This window comes from Zootoca vivipara, chromosome Z1 (genome assembly GCF_965207765.1).
Source record: "Zootoca vivipara chromosome Z1, rZooViv2.hap1.1, whole genome shotgun sequence".
NCBI classification, from domain to species: domain Eukaryota; kingdom Metazoa; phylum Chordata; class Lepidosauria; order Squamata; family Lacertidae; genus Zootoca; species Zootoca vivipara.
Genome location: NC_142583.1, coordinates 7,969,989 through 7,996,459, shown reverse-complemented (window position 1 = coordinate 7,996,459; position 26,471 = coordinate 7,969,989). Strand labels below are relative to the sequence as shown.

Below are 26,471 nucleotides of genomic sequence, written 5' to 3'. Positions count from 1 at the left end.
ATTTTTTTGCCTCTGACTTATTGAAACTAGATTTAAGATTTGCAACTCATTATTGCAACTTCATTTATTTCTACGCAAGGTCTAGATCAGGGATTCCACCGAACAACTCTAAAAGTCACTGCTGATGAGTAGACACCAGAAGCTGCTTGGTGGTACACCTAAGAGGAAAGTTGGGAAGCTAATTAGTTTATGGGCACTGCATTATACATAGTGGGCCACCCACATTCTACAAATCAGAAAAAGAGTTCCTGGAAACATAGTATATACCTATGAAAGGATATTCTTTTCACTGTTGTTCTATCAAGGTTTGAATGCAGCAGCAGCCGCCGCCCAAATCTGTCAAGTTTTCTAAAACTCACAACATCCTCTAACTGCGGGTATACTTTCCTCCTGGAAGGCAGGTCAAGCCATGCTCAAGTCTCTGAATGATGTGATTGCCATTTGTAATGAAAATGGCATTGCCTAGGATTCAAAAAACAACACGAACAAGGGCAGCCAGAGAAATGCCTGCTTTGTGCCTTGGTTTTAGATTTCCTCAAAGGAATCTTAGCTATTTTAATTTGAAATAATTTGTCAAATTAGTGCATGACTGACACAGTGTGAAACGCACTGTGACACCCAGCGATATGGTGTACAAGGGAGTCATTGAACTGAATTGTGATGATCAGGTGAGGTGTGAAAAGGCTCAACTGATACCGCTCTGTTGGGGAGCTGGGACAACTTGTCCCAGAGACTCTCAATGAGGGGGAAAGAGTTAATTGCCACATTCCAGTTGCTACATCTGTGAGCTTCTAGAGTGCTTTTTTCCTCCCACATTATTTCAAAGATGCATAGATGAAAACTTGATAGGTAACCTGTGCCATATTTTAATAGGTTTTCTGTTTCGATACTCCTAGCAAGTTTAGTACTGATTTTGAGAATAAGTGACAAATATATTTTGTGATCTCGTGTGCTTGGGATCTGGTTAGGAAACCTCCACTTAGATTGCCATGTGCATTCATAATTTGCCTGTACATAGTTAGGTGAGCAAGACACTTACTTAATTATGACTGAATGGTTTTACATATGAACAGGGCTTTCCCCCCCCCCCAGTCAGAACTCACCAGAACTCATTTCTGGCACCACTTAAGTAGGCACCATTGCCATTATAAGAGAACAAGAAGGGAGGTGTTTATGGTGAGTGTTGGCACATCTTTTTCTAGAAAAATAGCACTGCATTTGAATAGCAGACAACTGAAATGGGTCTGAGGGTGGATCTAAACACAGGAAAAAACTATATAAATAAGTTAGAAATTAGATAACAAAATAACAAAATAAAATTTAAAAAATCCCATGGAAAAACACGTTAAAATTTTTGTGCTCTCTGGTGCCATCTGGTGTTGCATGCTTATAGTGCATTCAAATTGTTGTTGTTTTACTAAGGTAAAAAGGTAAAGGTGACCCCTGACCATTAGGTCCAGTCGTGACCGACTCTGGGGTTGCGGCGCTCATCTCGCGTTATTGGCCGAGGGAGCCAGCGTACAGCTTCCAGGTCATGTGGCCAGCATGACAAAGCTGCCTCTGGCAAACCAGAGCAGCACATGGAAACACCGTTTACCTTCCCGCCGGAGCGGTTCCTATTTATCTACTTGCACTTTGACGTGCTTTTGAACTGCTAGGGTGGCAGGAGCTGGGACCGAGCAACGGGAGCTCACCCCGTCATGGGGATTCAAACTGCCGACCTTCTGATCAGCAAGCCCTAGGTAGCTGAGTCCTAAGTTTCATAACTGGAAGGAACCATGGTACTGACGTATCCGTCTCCCAGTTGATACAGCTATAAATATAAGCACTTTCAGTCCAGGTTCCCGACTACCTCATTTCTCAAATTGTACATTTGCAAATAAATAGGTATCACAATAACACCAGAAGTCACCAGCAATCTCTTGTTACTAGGAAAGTAATTTCATAAAAGGCTGCATCTGGAACTTTTACAGCTCAGGGAAGGGAGTTTGAAACAATATTCCATGTTGAGATCTGGATGCACGTTTTTCTAATCTCCAGATACATGGTCATTTGTATTGCTGAAAACTAATCTACACGATCAAGAATGAAAATGAATGCATAAAACAATTTGCAAAGAAATCATGAAGACTTGCACATAAATACCCACCAGGATCGAGGCATTCTCCCAACATTGCTTTTGAAAACGACTCTTGTTGCCTTTCCCTTTTGAAAACAAATTTAGCTTTTGGTGAGTGTTATTCTGTCTTTGACATACTCTTGGATTACATCATTCTACATGAATATTTAATGGTGATGTCCTCATTAAATATTGCAGTATTTCCGACCCATTTGGTTCTGAATGTTTCATGTATTTTACAACCTCACAGAAATCCCTAGTGAATGGGGGGCAACACACATGACACAGACACTATAAATGCCTGTTCTTCCAGAAGGAACAAATTAAAGTTAATTCTCTACAGAGTCGAGCCCGATTTAGGTGTCACCTTTTGCACATAAACTCCAATCATACAACAAGAAGGAAGGATGTGCTAAAACACAGTTTGGGGATCAGAAGTGGATTATTAACTTTGAAACAACAGCCTTGATGTGTGTGCCGAGGTGATCAAATCTGAGACATGCAGCCTGGGATCTTTCTTTGCAAGGGCATATAAGAACAACTAACCACACAAAAACTGAAAGTTTAAAAGCTTTATTTTCCTAATCAAGTTATACACAGCTGGGGTGCCCTCTCCCTAATGTAAGGCTGCCCTTGGGAAGAAAAAGCAAAAGAAATTACATTTTGAAGGGTCTTTTTTTACTTCCACTTTGAGGTTTTTTGACTTCTGCTTTGAGTTTGTTTGTTTTACAAACAAACATATGGGATGGAGAACAAAATCCTATCCCAAAGGATCCAGAATGTCATAAGGTTGTAAAGCATTATCTACTCTCAAAATGCAGATTCTAGATATCAAAAATGTCTCTATATTGTTCTCTCCACATACATGGGGACATAAAAAAGTTAAATGACCCCTTGATAGTTAAGTTCAGTCAAGGGCGACTATGGGGTTGCGGTGCTCATCTCACTTTCAGGCCAAGGGAGTCAGTGTTTGTTATGTGGCCAGCATGACTAAACAGCTTCCGGCACAACGGGACACCGTGACAGAAACCACAGCACACAGAAATGCCGTTTACCTTCCTGCTGCAGCACTACCTATTTATCTACTTGCACTGGTGTGCTTTCAAACTGCTAGGTTGGCAGGAGCTGGGACAGAGGAACAGGAGCTCACCCTGTCGCGGGGATTCGAACTGCCAACCTTTTTTAAAGCATTATATGCAGTGCTATTTGTCTAGAAAAAGAGGTGCCAGAACTCACCATGAATGCCTCCCTTGTTCTCTTATAATGGCAATGGCACCCAACTAAGTTTGGTGAGTTTCAGCTGAAAAAAAGCCCTGATTATATGTAATAAATTGTGAATATGTTATCAGTATATATGGTGCAAGCAAGCATTGACTACTAAGTTGCCAAATACACAGGTTGCCAGCTTACTAGAATTTATAACCCGCTTTTCAGTAAAATCAATCTCAGAGCAGGTCACAGCAATAAAAGAAACCATATGAAAAATCAAACCACAACAACTAAATTCCATTAACATTTTGCATGTACCTAAAACTGTGTAGCCCATAACACCAAATTTCAAGTGCAGTGAGCACTACAGAGACAGATCAGTTGAAACAACATGGCCCTGTATATGCAATGGCAGACATCAGATTGCTGCCCAAATCTATCCAGTGGTGGCTGTGAGAGTAGTGGACAGGCCACAAACATCCGTCACCTGTAGCAAGAAGGAGAGTTGGTGTTCTCGTCCATTTGGGCTTCTACTTCAAAACTTATTTGCAGGTACTGTGTTCCCCCTATTTTAAGACGTACCCATAAAATAAGCCATAGCAGGATATTTAAGCATTTGCAAAATATAAGACATACCCCGAAAATAAGCCATACCTCCGCGCCGTGCGGAATGAGACCGCCGAGCGCCCGGCTGTGGCAGGAGGAGGAGGCCTGTTGGGTCGGTGCCCAGCAGCGCCGCGCAGAGCGCCCCGAGCCTCCGGGAGCCAGCAGCAGCAACTATTACTCAGCACTTTCTCAGACCCACATCACCATCTTTTACTCTAAAAATCTCCTTTTGTCTGCTTCTGAGTCGCTTCCCTGTTTCCTTTTAAAGCTCTATTAACTCCACAACTTCCCCTTCGCAACACCCCCGTAACACACACACGCCGCCGCCGCGGAACGAGGGCCCTGCCCCCTCTGGCGGCTGTGGTGCACTGGCTGCCCCTCCCCCTCCCCTGCGGAGGTGCCTTATGGAGATGCAGAGGACTCCCCCTCCCCCCAAAAGAGCTGGACGTAAGCCCTTTGCTCCATCCTGGGAGCGTTTGTTGTGGCGTTTGCATTTCGCCTCCCGTTCCCCTGCACACACTCGAGCGTGGGCCCTTCCATTAAAAATAATTTTTAAAAAGCATCTCGTGCATGGCGGCGGGGGTCGTTCTCCTGCATGTGCATGAAAAGTCCTGATGTCTCCTGCTACTGCTGTTGCAAAATAAATAAATAAATAAATAAATAGCCCAACCCAACTCATTCGCTTTGCATCCCTGATTGCATCGTGCCCTTGCCGCACTTGCCTTGTGGAGGCCCATCACCACGTTTTTGCAAGCAGGGAACCCCTGGGGAGGACAGACTTGACACTCTCCCCACCTGCCCCGGCCCCCTAGGGCTGTCCTGTGGCAGCCCAGCAGTGTCATGCTGTTTGCCCTGGTTCCCCGGTGCCCGTGCAAAGGAATGGTGTGGGGCGGCTCCTGAAGGTTTTGCTGCTTTGCCACTCCTCTCCTGTCATGCTTGTGGAGACCTCATTGCAGCCTACACTCTGGGCTTCAGACTGTTTGCTGCTGCTATAGACACCAAGAGGATAGTGGGACTTTTGAGAGATTTATTACAAGCAAAGTGTGCTAATAAATCTTGTGTCCACACGCTTCCTCTGGCGTGAGCTTTGCAGAATACGCAATGTCGTTGGAAGACGATTGAAGTCTGAACGCTGTCCTTCTGGACAATGAAGGAAAAAACGGCTTGAAAGCTACAACTAGTGTTTATTGTAGTATACACTGTAATAAACACATAGATTACTATATACAGATACAGAGTGTTAACAGCATGTACACTCTCTCGGCAAATTGCCATTAACCAATCCCTCATACTCTAACCACCACACAGCCAGACTCTCAGAATGCAGGCATATATATATAGCTGCTCTGTTACAGTATAACACTGATTGGCTGAGCTCAACCAATCCTTATCTTACACCTACTGTTAACCAACCAACAGGCTGTCTCTGGGCAGACTCCTGTCTCTGAGGCAGACTTCTGTTTCTGGGCAGGCTGCCAAGAATATCTCACAGGGCCAATGACTTTCCTTGGTGCAGCCTTGAATGCCAAAGACCCAGCACCACTTTTCATGGTAGTGTTACTCATCTCCACAATGTGTACAAAAAACTCCACAAGGTTTATGGGTAATGGAAACTGGAGGCTGAATTGTGCAATAAATAATTTCACACAACAATGTGTCATTCTTACACTGACATTTAAAACTAAGGCGCACCTGAGAGGGAAGAAGCGCCAAAAGACTCAAATCCAAATACCATTTCCAAGGAACCCCAAATCTGGTGCTCAGGTTAAAACAAAAACACAAAATCTCCCATGTTTACTTCTGTAAAAAAAGAAGAAGGAACTGTTACCTTTCATAGTACAGTGGAACCTCGGTTTATGAACACCTCGGTTTACGAATTTTCGGTTTACGAACGCCGCGGACCCATCTGGAACGGATTAATTCACTTTCCATTACTTTCAATGGGAAAGTTCGCTTCAGTTTATGAACGCTTCAGTTTATGAACAGACTTCTGGAACCAATTACACCCATGCTTTGGGTTAAGTACGCTTCAGGTTGAGTACTCCGCGGACCCATCTGGAACGGATTAATCCACTTTCCATTATTTTCAATGGGAAAGTTCGCTTCAGTTTATGAATGCTTCAGTTTAAGTACTCCACGGATCGTCTGGAACAGATTAATCCACTTTCCATTACTTTCAATGGGAAAGTTCGCTTCAGTTTATGAACGCTTCAGTTTATGAACAGACTTCCAGAACCAATTGTGTTCATAAACTGAGGTACCACTGTACTGAAAAAGTACTTGAAGATGTACAGGCAGTTTCTACTGGAACTCAGCCAACCAAATTGGCTCTGCTCTTTTTGAATGTTCATAGCGAGAGGAGAAAACAAATCCCTCACCCCCAAGTTATAAGAGGGATGGGGTAATTTCTGAGGATTTTTGCAGTGGGAGGTTAGATTTAGCTTACTTTATTCACCCAAGGGTGTTCTTTGGATCTATTTTTATGTTTGCTTTCTAAAGAAAGAAAGAAAGAAAGAAAGAAAGAAAGAAAGAAAGAAAGAAAGAAAGAAGCTTCACTTGCCCTCATAATGGCCAGCAAAACTCTCCATTGCAGCCTTCTGAGTTCCTCTTCCTGTGGGAAGCTGTGGTTATGACTGGGTAGCTTACAAGGCCTTTTAGAAGTGTTTAACATAGACCAAAATAAAATATTCAACACCTTTTCATATGAGGTAACATATACTCAACTCCAAGCTAGTTTCTTAGAAATATCCCCTGCCCCTGAAAACTCATGAAACCCCTTTTCTTAGAACGGTTTCTGTTGACAGTTTCTCAGACCAGCGTCAGGACTCCCTGCACCTCTCCTTGCTCCTAATTTTCTAGTTTTTACTTCCTTACTGTGAAACTAATCAGCTTTTCAAAGTAAATTTGTTTTCTGTGAAATTCCATCAGTAGGCTATTTACACCCGATGTTAGTCATCATGAAACTGGGATGCCAGACAAAGAGGCACACAATGCCATTAAAAGAATATCTAGTGGGTGTGGAAAAGCAAAGCAAAACAATGACTTGTTTCTAGTAAATAATCCAAAGAATGGAGGGATTACATAGCTACAGGATTAGCAAAGTTAGCTAACACATGAGGCACCATCAGGGCTGGCTACAGCCAGGATGCAGACGTCTAGGAGATGCAGACATCTACTAGAATTCCTGCATACAAACAACCATTGATGACCCTTATATGAGGTACAAGACCATTTGTACACTATATGAATATTCACATTGGTTTACTCAATGCATTGTTCAACTAGGCAGCATGGCAGCAGTTTCTGCAAGTCTCAGATAAATGGGAGGTGCCTTCCCTCTGTTTTACCGCTATAGGTGTCTCAAGTATTAGCTACAGGTAGGTAGCCGTGTTGGTCTGAGTCGAAGCAAAATAAAAAAATTCCTTCAGTAGCACCTTAAAGACCAACTAAGTTTTTTATTTTGGTATGAGCTTTCGTGTGCATGCACACTTCTTCAGATACACTTGAAACAGAAGAGTCAGTCCCTTATGTATATACAGAGGGTGGGGGTGGGTGGGAATGGGTGATGGGCTGATGGGAGTGGTAAACCTGTAGATGGCTGTTAACGACTGCTGATGACTGCAATTGGTCTTGCGGGGAAAAAGCAAGGGCTGAGGCGCTAAAGAAAGCTTGATCATGCATAATGAGGTAAGAATCCAATGTCTTTGTTCATCCCAGGTGGCTCCATGGTTTTAAGCTTGGTAATGAGTTCCAATTCAGCAACTTCTCTTTCCAGTCTTTTTCCTGAATTTTTTCTGTAATAAAACAGCTGCTTTGAGATCTTGTATAGAATGTCCTGGGAGATTGAAGTGTTCTCCTACTGGTTTCTCTGTCTTGTGGTTCCTGATGTCAGATTTATGTCCATTTATCCTTTGGCGAGGGTTTGGCCTGTTTGTCCAGGCCAAGTATTAGCAACAGTTTTCTTCATCTATTTCCTCCTCCGCATGTCCCAGTAGCAGCCCCTGGACCAGGGGAAGAGCTATTCTCCCCTCCCTATCTCTCATTTCCCATTTTATAAATACAAACTACTAGCAATGCCACTAGGAGAGTGGAGCTGAGCAGAAAAGCCTCAGGATTGTGTGTTTGCCTGTGGATAGAAAGCAGAGAGGGGGGGGAACAACCACACTCTTTCCTACTATATTAGCAATGGTTTATAATGGCATGGTGTTCTGGATAACACAGGTTGGAATAGAGGCAGTGAGAAACTGTACTGTCACAGTATAGTTTGTATGTACTACGGTATGTGTAAGAAGGGAAAAAACTCACACCATATACGGGGACAGGGGCTGCATTTACACTATTCATTTACGGCATGTCGGAAGCACATTTCCTCCTTCAAAGGATTCTGGACACAGTAGTTTGTTAAGGGTTGATGGGACCTGTACCTATGTGAAGGTAAACCACATTGCCCAAAATTACTTGAGGGAAATGTGCTTTGGATGTGTTTTAAAGGTCTAGAACAGGCATCCCCAAACTGCGGCCCTCCAGATGTTTTGGCTTACAACTCCCATGATCCCTAGCTAAGAGGACCAGTGGTCAGGGATGATGGGAATTGTAGTCCGAAACATCTGGAGGGCCGAAGTTTGGGGGTGCCTGGTCTGACTCTTGTGGCTATCACCTTTTCTTAAATGATTACAACACGTGGAGAACCTATCATATCAATAAAGTGCTTTCAACTGGCTAGTTGGAGGTTAATCAGTTGGATGCTAAACTGTTTTGAAATCTGCGTGCAGTAAAACTGCATGTTCAGTTTTACAAGTGAGGCTTTTGCGGCAAATGATGGGTGATACTAAGATCATTATATGTTCTGTTTTGCTCAGCTTTAAATAAAGAAAATGCAGAGAAAATGCAGATCTACATTTGGCAGTGACCTCCTTGCAATTAGAAAGTTACCATTTGAGATTGGATTACTATGATCTATGTCCTTGTGATCCCTTAAGGGTGTGATTATCTCAAGATAACCTCACCCCTTGAAGTTCTCTACATTGTTAATATGAAAAACATTTGTTTTTGGAAAGAACATATATTTTCTGGTGGGGTGGCATTAAGTTGTCAGATCAAAAATGCTGAACAGTGGTTGAAATGAACAGGAAAGGTTCAGTCAGATTAGTTTAGCCCATGAGGACAGCTCACCTGATAAACCACAGCAGTCCAACGCCAGCCACCGAGCAACTTCTTACATCTGCAAAGAAATCAAGAGAAACTCAAAGTTCCCAAGAAAATAATTTCATGTTCTCATATTGTACTGATAAAGTTTAAGATTGCACACTGTAGATTCAGCTGTTTTGATATGAGTTTTTGCGGTTCCTATCCCAAACTGCAAAAACTGAGAGATTTATGGCTAGTCTTGAAATCACACACACCCCTCCCAAAAAAGGGTGCTATTATGCCACTTTTGAAGTCTTATACCTTCAAATATTAACTGGGCCCTTGAATATACATTAACCATTTTAAAAGTATTTTTTATATTTGCATCTGACACACGGCTATCCTACAAAAGTTGGATAGCATGCGTAAGCATGTTGATATAAATGGATTTATCTCTGCGTTGGGCTTTTGAACACTGTATTATTGTTTTCCTGACTGCAATATCCCAGATTTTTTTTTATCAGCAGATATCAATGTCCTGGACACTTTATTCCTTCCGCTTTATTACAGGCCAGCCTTTAAATCTCTTAATTCTGTGGATGCCAAGCTGTTCAATGACAAGCATTCTTTCCACTGCTGAACTGGATGATCAAGCCAAATACAATCAGTGATTCAGTTAGGTAATTTTAGACTTTGGGCTTCATGGTCTTGTGAAGCCCCCCCCCCCCCAATTCAATGGCAGTGTGTATTACTTCACTTACTTCAAAATGCGGTAAGCTGGATTCCAGGGCTTGGAAGCCCTCCTGTTCATTCTGCTGAGTGTATCCCTGTTTTAAAGTAGTGCCCTGATAGCACTACTGCATGCAACAGGAGACAGAACCTATTTTCAAGAGCCTTTGCTTAATATAAAAATCTCCCAAGAAAACTAGTGTACTATGCGAAAGAATTCTCATAATTAAATGTTCCTTTGAGCCCAGAGAATCCACTTGCAAAGGAGGGGAGAGGCAGTCTGGAATGTTTCTGTTTGATTCACAGCTCTGCCCTTGTTTCCTTTCCCTCGCCTTCTGCTGGAAGCAGATAATTTTGCGGCATCTCTACACTGGCGCAGTTCCATGATGGCACTAGTGGGCTATGCCAAAGGCTTCATGAAAAAGGGGGGATTCTGAGGAGAGATTTGAAGGTAAGGTAAAAAGGTAAAGGACCCCTGGACACAGTTAAGTCCAGTCAAAGGCAACTACGGGGTTGCGGCGCTCATCTCGCTTTCAGCCCAAGGGATTTGTCCACAGACAGCTTTCTGGGCCATGTGGCCAGCATGACTAAACCACTTCCGCCACAATGGAACACCATGACAGAAGCCAGTGAGCACGGAAACACTGTTTACCTTCCTGCCTCAGTGGTACCTGTTTATCTACTTTCACTGGCATGCTTTCAATCTGCTAGGTTGGCAGGAGCTGAGGCAGAGCAACAAGAGCTCACCCCATCGTGGGAAATTTGAACTGGCGATCTTCTAATCAGCAAGTCCAAGAGATTCGGTGGTTTAGACCACAGCACCAAAAGTAGATTTGAAGGAAGCATGAATGTACAGTATGCACCTTACCCCGGAGCTATTGGTATTGATACTTCAAATAAATAAATAAATAAAAATACAACATTTTGCATTTCATCTCCAAACTATCACAACCTTCCATGTCATCAGAATTGCCAGCTTGTTTTCTCACAGGGCTCCAAGAAAAGCAAAAATGAAGACGGCGAAACTTTCCCTGGATACAAATTCAGTGGTATTACTCACATGAAATTGAATTCATGCACAACATCATCAAAGTGTCAAGAGAAGGGGAAAGTATTTCAAAACATGCCAATATTTTTCTAGAACTAAGCTCTAAGTGCTGTGGAGGAGATTGTCCCAGATTTCCCTCTTTTAAAGCTTCACTTAATGATATTGAACAAAATAACGCGATACAAGCAAACTATGAAAAAAATTCAATGGAGATCTTTCAGAGGGAAAAAAAAACTTGTTTTGTTTTTTACTGGAATCAATATCATACCAGGGAATTAGTTTTTATGGCTATTCTAAGCATGATGTAATTCACTGTATTTTATTTCATAATTATTGCAATCACATGAGTGTGTGTGTGTGTGTGTGTCAACTTGAGCTGGGACTGGTCAGTCAATGCAGCCAGTCCTGTCGGCTTTATAGGAGAAACTACATGTAGAGTATATCCCAGTAATTGATTTTGAATTTTGGCTGGATGATGCCTGTCTATGGAAGCCCTCTTCAGGGGCTGCAATTAAGCTCATGTAAATTGCAGAAGAACGGAGGAGCAGGGTTGCATTTAGAGCACACAAAATTTTACTTTACCCCTCACAAGAGCTCCTACCACCCTTCCCAGAATTCTTTGGGGGAAGATGTGTGCTTTAAAATACAAGGTGCGACTGGAAAGTTTGGTGAATGGTCACAAAAACCGGACAGCGAGAAACATTCAAACATACACACCTTACAGGCCTTCAAAGTAGCCCCCCTCTGTTACAATGCACTACTGAGAACGTCTGTAGAACTGTTGGAGACTTTTCTAGAGAAGTCCTCTTTTCGTACTGCTTTCAGTTCCCTCGTCACAGCAGCTTGGGCGTGTGAAATGTTGGGAAATCTGTGCCATTTCAGTGCAGATTTAAGTTTTGGAAAAAGAAAGAAATCTGGTGGGGCCAGATCGGGAGAATATGGAGGGTGGGACAACTCAGTAACTTCAATAATGATTTCACGTGGAATATGCAATTCTTCCACCATCATTCAGATGGACAGACACCGATGCCACATCAATAACTCATGAACTCTGTCGACATTTGCTGCCGTTCTGCTCACTGATGGTCTGCCAGACCGAGGGTCATCTTTGGTGGCTTGCTACCTTTCACAGAATCACTTAAACCAGTGTTTCCCAACCTTGTGCCTCCAGATGTTTTGGGACTACAACTCCCATCATCCCTAGCTAGCAAGACCAGTGGTCAGGAATGATGGGAATTGTAGTCCGAAAACTGCTGGAGGCACAAGGTTGGGAAACACTGACTTAAACCACTCATACACTCTCTTTTGAGTTACAGCTTCATCTCTGTACACAATTGTGAGTATTTCATGGGTTTCCAATGCCGATTGTATGTTTGAATATTTTTCACTGTCCGGTTTCTATGACCATTCACCAAACTTTCCGGTCACACCTTGTATATGGTGTGGATGTGACCTGGCTCTGTCCATCCTCTATCCCTCTTTTCATTGCCCTCAAACTTATGGAAGGTGAGTGATCTAATTGGGGAGCTTTTTCAATCCATACAGGCTCTACCGAGGCCAGCATGTTTTAGAATCCTGGAAGATGGAGAGTGATGAGAATTGTGATGCATGGGTAGGCAACCTAAGGCCCGGGGGCCAGATCCAGCCCAATCACCTTCTAATGGTCCGGGAATCAGCATGTTTTTACATGAGTAGAATGTGCCTGTCAGAGTTTTTGTGACTACTCTTGAGTAACGGCCCTCAACATGCTTGTCTTTCAGGAACTTTTATTGGTGCACATTATTTACAGTGAAGTGAGCTGCTGGTTTCATGTCTCATCAGTCCGAATCAGAATCCGGCACTGCCCCCTTTCGCGACCTGGACCAACATAAGAGACGCAGGACAGCGAACCTCCTCCCCTTTCTCCTCCTCCTTAATTCCGGTGTTGGGGGGAAAGGTCTCTGGCCCGTCTGAGTCCCATCCTCTCTTTCCCCCTCCCTCTCTTCCTGTATGAGGAGCAGTGGTTCTTGGATGTTGTCAGAGCTCTGGCACTCCCTCTCCGTCTCCTGACTTTCCCCTTCCGACCCTTCGCTTTCATTACTGCTGGGAGATGGGCTGCTCCTGATGAGGGGGGCTGTTCCCTATAAGCCCTCCCCCTTACAGTGCCCTTTTATTTAAAATGCATCTCTGGGTTATTTGCAGGGCATAGGAATTCATTCATTATTATTTTTTCAAAATATAGTCCGGTCCCCCACAAGGTCTGAGGGACGGTGGGCACGGCCCCCTGCTGGAAAATTTTGCTGACCCCTGTTGATGTGTGGCAGAGATGGTCCATTAATTCCTGTTCTTTCTTCTCATATGCTTACTTTCACCTAAGAGTAATGCTTGACTATAGGTGGCATTTCTATGTATGTAGGAAGCTGCTGGGCTCAGTTAGGAGGAGAAGGCATTTCCCCCCCATGTAAATACAGAGGTCACTCTATTCACCTTTTAAATAATCATTGGGAAATAAATTTATGTGCTCGCTGTGGCATATCGCTCTGTGTACTCTCTCGCTGAGATTAATTATGTTTATTAATAACACTTTTCTCGGAAGGCTTATATCAAACCTGCTGGAATGATTTAGCCCTTGTTTATGCAACAAACATTTGTTACTCTTTAAATATTGCTTCACATTTTAACATATCTTCCCAAAGTTTCACACACACACTGCATTGCAGCAGTATCTGGAAAGTGTTTGCAGAAAGGAAACACATAGTCAAATAGCTGTCAACATAATAAATACGCTACGTTCATAGGAGCAAATGGCACTGGAGGATGTGGGCCAGCAGTTGCAATGGCAGCTGGTGAAGGATTCCCCAGGTGAACCAGAGCTGCCAAGATGGTTCTCGTATTGAAAAAGGTGTGAGACAGGATTCAAAGCCAGGACACTTTTAGCTGGAATGAAATTGGCAGCTGAGCGTGAATTTGAGTGGCCCTCAAGGGCACTCCCTTCATTATTAGTTGATGCAAGTCTTTTGTTTTGTCAGTGTGCCTGAGAAACACACACAAGCACATATGGGTGTAAAGATAACCTGAGAGATAAGGATACTGTGATGTAAATATAAAGGAGGATTAAATGCACTCAAAAGAAGTAAGTCCGGACAGTTTGAAACTGCAACTATAAGGTATGTCATTTGGAAACAACAAAAATGTTGCAAATGTGGACACAGTGCCGAATTCAACTACTGTAAGTCTTACTCAGAGTAGACTCATTGAAATTAATGAGCCTAACTTAGTCATCGCCATTAGCTTCTACTCTGAGTAGGACTGGTGTTGAATACCACCATAGGGTTCAACCAAAGGAACCAACTCATAGGGGCTGAGGTCCCTTCTGCCCCCCAATAAAATATTTGAGGGGGCCAGAGCCCCCCAAAAGTAATGAACATTGGCATTCAAATGGTATATGTTTGGACATCTTGTGATCAATTATGGAGGGTGGGGCTTACCTCCCCCCCCCAATATTTTATTCAAGTTGTCACCCTTGGGTTCAACTACCATTAAATCAAATTAGATCCATTGACATTAATGAGCACAAGTAGCTTAGGCCCATTAATTTCAGTTGGTCTACCTTGAGTAAAGTGAATGGTCCCTCAATAATTCATCAAAGTGAATGGTCCCTCAATAATGTTGAAAGTGCATAAATTCAAACCCTGTTATTCCTATGATTATGGCATGCTTTCAAATCTAATGTGCCATTTTCAGCAGGGTTCCCAGCAAATTATGGTTAGCCCAACCAGTAATCCCAAGTGGAATGTTAAGAGGCCAATTTAGCTAACAGCGTCACCTTGTGCCAGTTTATTCAGAAGTACAGTATACTCCACTGTGTTCAAAGGATCATACTCTCAGATGAGTGAGTGTGCACAGGATTGCAGCCTAAGGTAGAATCAAAGGGTATCAAGTCACATCATTTTAATTTTGTTAAATACGGAGCAGGGCACAGCTAGGTCTGATGAAAGAGGTGAGAGAGGGAGAGGGCAAAAAGGAAGAAATAATGGGTCTTCCTTCTGCACAGGAACTCCCAGACATTGACAACTGGAGCCGGAGGCAGAATGTGGAGGAAAATAAACAGAGATACGACACAGTTCCTTGTCATTTCACACCACAACTCTTTGGAGACAGACAGAGAATTTTTGGTCCTGTGCTTATTTGTCTGTGTGCGCAAATTAAAAGCACAGTTCCTTCTTTCTGTTTGTTCTTAGCAGTTTTATTTTCCACATTTTGTTTCTCCGATCTGATTTATATTCTCTGCACTTGTGGGGGTTCTGTTTAGCATTTGAAATGCAGGCCATGTGTCTGCATAACCCTCCTTCCTTCTTAGCACCTCCCTGTTCCTCTCTTGCCCTCATCCAGTCTTGAACATTTGGCTATTAATTGTAGTCTATGGAGGGAATTGTTTTAAATATTGGAAACTCATTTCTGTCATGTCCTCCAGAACCTGGAGGTTTCTCATAGGCCACAGAGAGGACACAATGATGAACTCCATAGACTTTTAGTCTGACCCATCAGGGCTCTTATCAGAGTTCTTTGGATCATTAATTTTCTCAGGCACTGCCTTCCTCTGTAGGGACGCGGGTGGCTCTGTGGGTTAAACCACAGAGCCTAGGGCTTGCCGATCAGAAGGTTGGCGGTTCGAATCCCCGCGACGGGGTGAGCTCCCGTTGCTCGGTCCCTGCTCCTGCCCACCTAGCAGTTTGAAAGCATGTCAAAGTGCAAGTAGATAAATAGGTACCGCTCCGGCGGGAAGGTAAACAGCATTTCCGTGCACTGCTCTGGTTTGCCAGAAGTGGCTTAGTCATGCTGGCCACATGACCCGGAAGCTGTATGCTGGCTTCCTCAGCCAGTAAAGCGAGATGGGTGCCGCAACCCCAGAGTCGTCCGCGACTGGACCTGACAGTCAGGGGTCCCTTTACCTTTACCTTCCTCTGTGTTTATATCTGAACAGTTTGATCTGAGAGGAGCTTTACAGGGTCTTTCTGAATCTGAACAATAATCTGCCTATATTTTTGCAACATTACAACGAGCAGCAGAACTAGGCAAGGGGATTCCGGACAAGGCAGAGGTGAAGCAGAAGTTAGCAAGAATCTGGCGCCCAGCAACAACAGTGGTTTGATCCCACTGGCTAGCCACCACTCACTCAATGATCTTGGCCACCCACTCAAAATGCTTTTTTTAATGTATAGTTCTGTGTAAGTGTCTAAAATTCATGCAAAGTGAATGAGGCTTCCACTCATTGCAGTACTAAAAAGCAATGCATTTTATAACCAACATCTAATCTATTTTTGTTGTTGCTCTGGAGTAAGGTTCCGTGTGATTAGGAAATATCCTGACAATACTATGTGCCCAATGACTTTATTCAATTGTATTTTTGTCTGTCTGTCTGTCTGTCTGTCTGTCTGGTTGTAAGTCACTTTGGGTTGCTCTGGGCAAGGTAAAGCAAGTAACAAATTTTAATAATAATAATGATAGTAGCAGTAGTAGTTTTTGGTGAATTTGTTGTTGTTCTTTGATTTGTATGCTATTGTGTTTTATATTATAATGATTGCAATGTTTGTTATTTTCTTAATGCTATTGTGGTTATTGTGAGCCACTTTGAGCTCAACATTTGTTGTTGGAAAAGTGAAACACAAATATTACATCATCTTAGCTCAGGCATGTCAAACATGCGGCCCTCCAGATGTTTTGGCCTACAACTCCCATGATCCCTAGCTAGCAGGACCAGTGGTTGGGGAAGATGGGAATTGTAGTCCAAAACATCTGGAGGGCCGCATGTTTGACATGCCTGTCTTAGCTCAACCTCTCACCTCTCTTGACCCGGCACCAGTAAAGTGAGCAGAACATGGCTGGAAAGGGTTCCTCTGATGGTGTTGGAGTACAGAGGGGGAGAAATTCAAATCTGTTCATGTTTAAAGGTAAACTTGCCAATTTACTCTTTCCGAAACTATATGTGAACCAAAACCAGTCATTTGTTGAAATTTGCTCTTCTCCAAATTTTGTAATGCACCTCTCCAGCCAAGTAATGTGTACCAAAATGCACTAGTGTATCAAATACATTAGGATAAGGGTTGCATAAAAATGCACATTAGTGGAAATAGCATACAAATATGAATAACATTAGGAAATCATCTTTGCAAAAAATTGTGTATGTTCTACAGCATCCTCCAACTCTCTGGAGCAGAATTTGGGTGAGCGTGTGGGAACTGCAGAAGGGGATCTCTGTAATTGATCGCTGTTCTGCTCCATTGTATCAAAAAGCCTTGCATCAGCAAAGAGGCACCACATGATTACCAAACATTGTTTCTAGGTGAGTACTCCATAGCTCAGATTGGAATTAAGCTAATGACTTCCTCCCTAAAAAGAGAAATGGCTTCGCTTATTTCTGAGTTCAATCTCGTAGCTCTTCATTCATCCACAGGGCCGGCTCTAGGCCCGCCTCCGGTGGCGTGGGGCGCCAGGCCACCAGGGGCGCCGCTCTGCCTGCTGAGAGGCGTGGCTGAGGCTGCCCCAGGCGTGCCTCCGCTGTTCAGTGGCTTCAGGGCCGGCCCTACGGCAGACTGGGTGGCACAGTGCAGCTGCGCCCGCCGCGCTGGGAAATGGGGCGGGGGGGGGGCGCCGGAGGGATCCGTCGCACCACGGTGGCGCCGGGCATGCTTAAGACGGCCCTGTTCATCCAGCTGCCATTCACAGGTGGGGATCATGGAAGTTTGCAAGAGTCCATATTCCCCAACTGCAGGTGCCATCTCTGGCTGAGGAAAAGTTCGTAGTAAATGTACCGGTAGTTCCAGTGTTGTTGCATTATTTGTTTACTTAACAATGCACACACACACACACAAGTATAACAAGTCTTCAAAAACTCTCTGAAGGTGGCTTATACATCTGATCATGATCAATATTGTAGTGTGGGGGCATACTGTATTTTAAAACGTCATTTTTTAAGGAAGTGAGTCACTTACAGTAGTTTCTTTTCTTTTTCTTTTTGTATTGCAGCATTTGTTCTTGGGAACTCTTAAATCTCCACCTCTCTTTCTCTGCCTGCTGAGAATGCTTGCCTCCAATGAAAGTCAAGTTCTGCCTTGCTTTCCCAGAGTCACACAGGAAATTTGTGGAGCAAACAAAAATAGAAACTGGATCTCCCAAACGTCCGCTCAAGTTTTCTACCACAAGTCCTTTTCAGTTACGCATTTGCAAAACCTCAATAATTTCAGGTTGGCTAAGTTCGCTTAAATTATAGCCTAAAATTTACAGTGAATCATTTTGGATATTCAAACTTATTATTATAAAGATCGCCAAGCCATTTTTTAAACCACCTTTTGAAATACTTCTAGTTTTGCTGCTTCTATTATGGCCCAGATACTTCCATGGGAAACAGATACATATTAGGTTGATTTCAAATGCCCTGCCTGGAATCATTGATTTACTTTAAACTTATTATATGTGCCTTTACACACACAGGCCATAATAACAGGAGGTGTTTCAAATGAGAAGTAATTCCAAAGTTGCTGCCGCTGTTTTAATCAGAACTGGATATTATGTTCAGCATTTAATACAGGCACAGTGAAAATGTGCTGAAGAGTTGGTGCCTTTTTATCATATGTGGTGGTCATGTAGTAAGGTTAAAGCTTACTGGGAAATGATATGTAATGAATTGAAAAGGATGTTCAAAATAAATGTTATTAAAAAAAACCCAGAGGCTTTTCTTTTGGGAATTATAGGGATAGAACTACCTAAACTGTATAGAAACTTATTAATGTAGCAAGCAGCAGCAAGAATGTTGCTTGCCCAAAAGTGGAAAGAAGCAGAAGTCCCAGCAAAGGAAGTACGAATACAAAAACTTATGGAATATGTAGAAGTGGCGAAACTTACCAGAAGAATAAAAAATCAAGATAACAAACTTTTTTTATATAAAAGAATGGAAATGGTTTACTGAATATTTACAGATAAAATGTAAACAGATAAAAACATTAGCAGGATTATTTTTATAAGAGTATATATTTATAGTAGATAATTAAATGAGCAAGTTAAATGAACTTGCATATGCAGAAGATATTAAAAAATAAATTTAAGGAACCGCAGAAAGAGGGGGAAGGAAGTCAAAATATGGGGAAGTTAAATTGATTGCAAAACTAATGAAATGTCTACATTTGAAAAGTATAAATAAAAAACTAAAAGAGAGAGAGTGTGAGTTAGTGGTTTTGCATATCACCTGACATGGCGGCCATGCTGCTTCAATAGCCGGTGGCTCCTCCTCCACCTCCTCCTGGCCCTACCACCGGCGAGAGGCTGCTTCCACCCTCTTCCCCATCACACTTCTGTGCTCAGTTCCACACCCAGCCTCCTCTGATCCCTCAACATTGGGGTGCCCCAGCCCCCTCCCAAAATATTGAGGGCACCCAAAATGGCTCAGCCCCCTGGAGCTGTCGCCGCTGCCTCCTTGGACACAACCCATTATTTCAGTGGACATTTTTCTGCCCACGTGCTGGATCGAGGCCTCGAGGTAGCAGCAGATAGATGCTGGATTGTTGCATTATCCAGCAACCCAGAAGGTTTTAATATAACCTCAGGCATTTCCACAGAAGGTTTTAATATAACCCCAGGCATAGGTTGACACAATCATCTCCAGTATTCCAGGACTTATGGACCAGGCCACACTGTAAGGAGATATAAAGTCAAGTAGGTGAGATAATTTTCAACATAAGCACCTGAATTCTACGGAGCCAAAGAACAGGCTATTTTGTGTTTTGATATTGTAAACGGCCCTGCGACTCTTGGATGAATCGTGGTATAGAAATTAAATTAATAAAAAGCTAGCAAACGAACAAACAAATATTTGAAGACAACTTGCCCACAGTGGGCAGTTTTCACAGGTTCCAATCTGAAACTTTTTTTCAGCAGAGTTATTATTTCATTTAAAAAGAACCAAGACAATAGATCGAAGCACTGTTTTTTTAAAAATATAAATATAAATATAATTTACTTTGTTCAATTGTGGTTTTGTCATCCTGATCCTACCCAAGTTTTGTAATTCATGATTGGCTGAATCTTCAGTCAGACTCTTGGCTAGAAAACTGTAGGCATTTGGTTCAGCCTCTATAAAACAAACTAGCATGTTTTCCTGCCTAATTCCAGCTATAACTGCAGTTTAATTAAAGTGCATCACTTGAGCATATAATGCTACCTTACACCGAGTTCAGCCATTGGCCCGTCTCAGTTCTGTCTACTGCACCTGACAATGGTGCTTCAAGGTCTCAAGCAGAGGTCCTGCTCCTGGTGAACCTTTTAACAGTTGTTGCCAGGGTTGAACCTGGGACTTTTTGCATGCATGTGCTCTGCAACTGAGGTTTGCTGCAAGCTATGGTTGAAACCAGGGACCCAGGTGGCGCTGTGGGTTAAACCACTGAGCCTAGGGCTTGCTGATCAGAAGGTCAGCGGTTCGAATCCCTGTGACGGGGTGAGCTCCCGTTGCTTGGTCCCAGCTCCTGCCCACCTAGCAGTTCGAAAGCACGTCAAAATGCAAGTAGATAAATAGGAACCGCTACAGCGGGAAGGTAAACGGCGTTTCCGTGTGCTGCTCTGGTTCGCCAGAAGTGACTTTGTCATGCTGGCCACATGAGCTAGAAGCTATACGCCGGCTCCCTCGGCCAATAATGTGAGATGAGCGTGCAACCCCAGAGTCGGTCACGACTGGACCTAATGGTCAGGGGTACCTTTACCTTTACTATGGTTGAAACCAACCCAGATCCCTGATAAACCAAAGATTAAGGGCAAAACAAGACAAAATGGGGGTAGCCTTTTTTAAAAAATCATACCTCTGCTGCATTTACATAAAATGGGGTGGAAAGTCTAATTCTTTAACAATCAATGTAAGTGTGTGGGCAAGTGGAGATGATATCTAATTGTTGCCCAATCACACTGCATTTCATTACTTCTGCAACTTGCAATACTTCTAGTATTAGAACTGGGGGAGAGACGCTTTCATGCAGCGTGCTTGCAGGAAAGGAAAATGCCTGAATTAACAGCATGGAAGGTACCGCTGACCATTAGGTCCAGTCGCTGACGACTTTGGGGTTGCAGCACTCATCTCGCTCTATAGGCCGAGGGAGCTGGCGTTTGTCCACAGACAGCTTCCGGGTCATGTGGCCAGCATGACTAAGCTACTTCTGGCAAACCAGAGCAGAGCACGGAAATGCTGTTTACCTTCCCGCCAGAGTGGTACCTATTTATCTACTTGCACTTTGGCATGCTTTCGAACGGCTAGGTGGGCAGGAGCTGGGACCGAACAACTGTCGTGGGGATTCAAACCACCGACCTTCTGATCGGCAAGCCATAGGCTCAGTGGTTTAGACCACAGCGCCACCCGCGTCCCAAACAGTGTGGAAAGGTAAGCCAAAAAGGAAGGAGGGCAAAGTTCTCCACACCCACCTACATTTTAATGTAAAAAATTAAATCCCACTGCCTGTTTTATATGTGATGCATGATGACAGATCCTCCAAGTTTCCCAATTTTCCAGGGACATTTACAGAAACTATTCCCGTTTCAGATTTGATCTTGTGATGTCCCGCTTTTCCTTAGGATGTCCCTCTTTTCATCAGAGAAATGTTGAAGGGTATGTAGTTATGCGAGCCCTGAGTGAAGCAGATAAACAACTATACATCCTTTAGAAGACATCTGAAGGCAAATCTGTATAGGGAATTTTTTTTATTGTGTCATGTTTTATTATGTTTGTATGTGTTTTGGAAGCCACCCAGAATGGCTGTAGCAACCAAATCAGATGGATGGGGTATAAATAATAAAATTTACTATTATTATTATTAAGGTCATCTGTATTTTCACTGGAGAAATGTTGCAGGTTATGTGATGAACAAAATGGCCTCAATCACATCTGCTTTGGCCTTGAAACCAAATTTCTGGCTTAGCTTTAGAAAACGCAGCTACAAGGGAAGATAGTTTATGTTAACTATGGTTAATGCTGAGGAGGAAAGGGGAGAAATAATTTGAGAGAGGAAAGAAGATATGGGGAAGGAGCATGTATTCCTAAGGCTGTATCCAAATTTGCAAATCACGGTTTGCAGGAAGCTAGCCTGACATTTGCCCTAGCTTTAAGAGCAAGAGTTCTCTCATTGAGGACTTTTGCTTTGCTCCAAAGAATGAGCACAACAACTAAGCTGAAGATTGCACATCATGCTTGCAATCTAGAGCTACAAAGATCTAATTTTAGTCCTGCTATTGTTTCTTCATTATTTATAAGGCTTGTGCAATGAGGAACAATCTAAAAGGAAAATATATGAAGTGGAAATTTTGCTAGGAATGGCTTTATGCGATCCGTAGCTTGAGGGAAATAGAACACAGGGGGAAAGGTGATGTTGGTATCCTTACAAAGCGGGACTGATTGTTAACTGGAATTGCAAGCCTCAGCTCATTTTATGAGTTGATAATTAATGTGGATATAGAGATCCGCCTGGCTGGAGAGAGCCAGCAGCACTTCGGATGCCGTGGTTGTCCTGATTCACCCCACTGCTCCTTGGCTAGGAGGTAGAGATTGCTCTGCCCATCAACAAAACCTCTTGCTCATTGTTAGGTGGAAAGGCTTTGTTTTGCATTCCCTGTAATAATAACACACTAGTGTTCAAGGGAAAATGAAACGTGTCCTTTAAGTATGCCCTTAAGTTGTTGTTACCTACTCTGGGACCATGGCTGTGAAACTCCTCCCTCCTGAGGTGTGATTAGCACCATATCATATACCTTTAGACCCCCAGTTCAAAATTTGACTTTTCCCTATTGAGGCAGGCTGTGGACTGGCAACTATGAGCTTTGCCTAGTATGAGAGACAGAGAATTCTGAAGCTGAGCAAGTGAGCTGGACATTAAGGAGCTCATTAGGAAGTGATCCATCTGGGAAGGGTCCAGAGACATCTGAGAGGCTTCTGTCCTCCTCACCGCCAGGTTCTCCTCATCCTGGTCATCTGCTAAGATCCTGCTCTCCCAAGTAGAGGGGGGGGCCTGTGGGAGAGCAGGAGATCAAGGCAGGGCTAGGGATATGGTCAGAGTGGTTATTGGGGAGGGAGGGTAAGGCGACTCATTCATGAGGTGGGGGACCACTGGCTGCCTTGAAACTATTGCAGGCTGACTCTCTACAGAGTCCCCAGCCTCCTGCTCAGAAGAGGTATCCTGTGGTCTGGGTCAAGTGGGATGTTCCTGAAGCTCAGGACTGCAAACTGGTTGGTATGACTATGTTGTGCGATTGTATATTTGTTGCGTTTTGATAGTTTTATTATTTTTATATAGCTTTCTTCTTTTTTGACACAAACCCAAGGACTGGGGAACTTTGCGGCAGTAAAGGTTAGCAGGTTAGGTTTCACTGTAAACTGTAAGTGAATCATACTTCAATCTATGTATTGAGATGCTGGTAGCAGGCAATTAAAAAGTGAATTGCTCAAAGCATAGACAATTTTTTTAAAAAATAAAATAAAAACCAGCTCAGTACTTTGGTTGATAGCTCTGTTGTTCCCATCGCCTGTACAAACTCCAGTCCTTCCAGCTTTCTAAGGTTCTTTTCAGTTGTGCCTTGCTCAGAGCAGACCCAATGAAATTACCAAACCTAAGCCATTAACTTGAATGGGTCAATTCTTAGCAGGACTGACATAGAATGCTGCCCCTGTACCCTTCTGGACCAATTGCATCTAGTGCACTCATGTACATTACAATTGCCCTTTAACTTCCCAATTATTCAGTAGTTCAGTGTAGACATGAGGGCACACTTACATATAAAGAGGAGTTGAGAAGGTGGTGATATGTTGTTGTTTTTACTTTCTAGGGTGTCATGAGCTACAGTGCCCCATCTTTGCGTCTCAAAAGGCATACATGCTTGCCTTCAAATCATAGCTGCCAACCCTCCCTTTTTTTTGCGGGAAACTCCCTTAATCTAAGCCACAGCTGTCAACTTTCCCTTTTTTGCTGGAAATTCCCTTATTCCAGCACCGTTTCCCGCTGCTATCTTGGATTGTTAGATATACCGGCGTAGACTGTCCCCAGGACAGGTGAGGCTGCCGCTGATCCCTTTTTTCAAATCCAAAAGTTGACAGCTATGCTTCAAATCCAGTGCTGAGTTTCTCTCCCTCTTTATCCTGAAGCCCCTGTGTGAACCGTCAATCCTCTTTTATTTTATTTTTCAACTGCCTTTTGAATTTTTCCAATTGAAAGTGCATATGGTGTTTCCCCACACCCTTTCAAAAAAGCAGTAAGGTTCCTTATTTCATATTTAGTTATATAAGAGGAAAGCATAGTTGATGTTACTTGTAAATAGGGAACTGATATGGAAAGCTGGGAAGTTTATTTAGTTTTATGTCTGTTTGTGGTTTTCTTTTGTTGCTCCTTTATTTTCCTTTTTATAAGTTTTCTTTTTAATTTTGTACAAGTTTATATAAGTTTATATAATTATATAAGTTTATATAATTTTGTATTTGTGTTGTGTTGTGTTGATTTTGTTGACTTATGTTACTTTTGTTGCTTTGTATTTTATGTTTGGTACTAAATAAAGATATTATATATATATATATATATATATATATATATATATATATATATATATATATACACTGTGTATATATATATATATATATATATATATATATATATATATATATATTGTATATATATATATATATACTGTATATATATATACCAGTAAGGTTTTAAGCAAATAATGGCATCTCTCTCTCTCCCCCCCCCCCCCCCCCGGTCATAATGTCACAATAAAAGCCAGCCAGTCAGTACACAGCTAGCATCTGCTGGGAACTCAAAATGTTTAGGTCCACTCAAAATAGGGTGAGTATTTTAAAGATGTATGTCTATATGCACCTTGTGATACGCTTATTCTGCAATACCTGACTTAGGCAGGCAACAAGGTAGGTGGTATTTTTCTATCAACTAAGCAAACAGAAAAAGATGAAACCGTGCTGATCAATAATATATTAGTTGCACTGAAATTACCTTCTGGCGTACTTTGGAAGGGGCTTTTCCCAGGGGGCTCAGCTTTGGTCCTGTTCCACTTTCCCTTTTGTTGCTGGCATCTGTGATCCTGTTACTGGAAGAAGTCACATGTTTGACATCCTGATCTTAATGAAGTACAGGCTCGTGGTCAAGCAGTGAAATGTTATACAGCTAAAACAAGTCAGTATTACTTGGAGCAGCCAACGGCCTGAATTCTTTCCTCCTTTACATATTTTTAGATCAAGATAAGCCTCAATGTGAATTAAATTATCTGTATTTTGACAACTTAAAATAGAAGGGATTGGGTTGAATTCCCCTCCAGATCTTCCCGCTGAATGACGCTTTATCCAAGCTGTCAGCTAAAATAAGAAAAATGAATTTAAATACCTTTCATGTGATTTTGGTGCTTTGCCAGTTTTTCACTCTTCAGATATTCTAATGATGTCTTCTTTGTAAGCTGTTGTGATGAAACATTGATTCTTTCTTCTTCTTTTGTGAAGAATAAAAATATTTTTGAGCCTATAGATTTGAGAAGGGATGGAAAATCTAAACATTTTTAGAAAAATTGTAATTATGTTAGGTAACATGATTAATTCATTATTAGAGCTGGTGGAACTGAAATTACTCATGTTCTTTTCTGAATTCTTTCAGCAGTGTCAAAACATTCCCCACCAGCGTTGGCAATGTCCCCACCAATCTTTGTGAAAATGTTTGCTTCGATACTTAGTCATTGCTCTCACTTGCCCTAAATGACTTTATCTCATAGCCAGATGTAATTGGCTATGTAGTATTGTGACACCGTCCCCCTTTGTGTGTGATTCCTGACTAGATGAGTTTTGATCATTTAACTCCTATACTGCTTAATCTATTAAAAAATATCTCAAAGCAGTGTATGAAAAACTGGACAACTGGACAACTTAAACAAAATGTTACAAAACAAACAACTTAAACAAAATGTTACAAAAACACACAGTTATATACTGTACAAAAAATGAATACATTACATTAATACAAATATATATCAATTCATTTTCCTTCTGACACACCCTCCCTTTGAGGGTTCCAAACAAACAGCTCGTCACAAAAGTCTGTGAAAATAGCGGACATCACCCTAGTCTCTCATTCTAGACTTGCTTTTTATGGGCAGGCCCAAGGTTGATGGTACTTCCTCAGGCTGCCCACAACTTTATTGTGATCCCTCCCGAATAAATAAAGACACAGGACACATTGCATAAGGTTAATGGGCATAAAAGGCCACAACTTTATTGATTACGGATGTAGAGAGGTATTGGCATAGGCATTGGATCTAACCGTCTATATCCGACTCCAGCCCGCTCTGCTGGCAGTCTGTGAAGGGTTAACCACTGCGATGCACATCAACTAGGAACTCATCCTGGGGCCACCGCTAGGGGTCATGCCTTTGGGCCCTTACCTACCACGGCTTCGGACTAGGCCACGCCCTGGACTCCTTAAGGGAGTACCCTTCTGCATTTTGGGGGAGGTGATGGCAGCAACCTCCCCACACACACCTGTAACCTTTTAGAGATAATCCAATGCCTACCGCCAAAACCAAAGTTGTGACGAGTTGCTACGAGGTAGGTGAAAACCACCAGGCCAGAGCCAATTTGCC

The 26,471-nt window shown here is 42.6% G+C and overlaps 1 long non-coding RNA gene across 7 annotated transcripts; it reads left to right on the top strand.

Moving 5' to 3' along the window:
* Nucleotides 1-7,050: 7,050 nt before the first annotated feature.
* LOC132592685 (uncharacterized) lies at nucleotides 7,051-19,028 on the top strand. Of its 7 annotated transcripts, none has more exons than XR_015947151.1 (5): nucleotides 7,053-7,154; nucleotides 10,097-10,241; nucleotides 16,681-16,768; nucleotides 17,012-17,160; nucleotides 17,844-19,028. It is a non-coding gene; the product is annotated as an uncharacterized LOC132592685 (long non-coding RNA). The 7 variants fall into 7 exon arrangements; XR_015947153.1 differs by lacking the exon at nucleotides 10,097-10,241 and adding an exon at nucleotides 9,632-9,741; XR_015947154.1 differs by lacking the exons at nucleotides 7,053-7,154; nucleotides 10,097-10,241 and adding exons at nucleotides 7,376-7,621; nucleotides 9,632-9,741.
* Nucleotides 19,029-26,471: the final 7,443 nt, after the last annotated feature.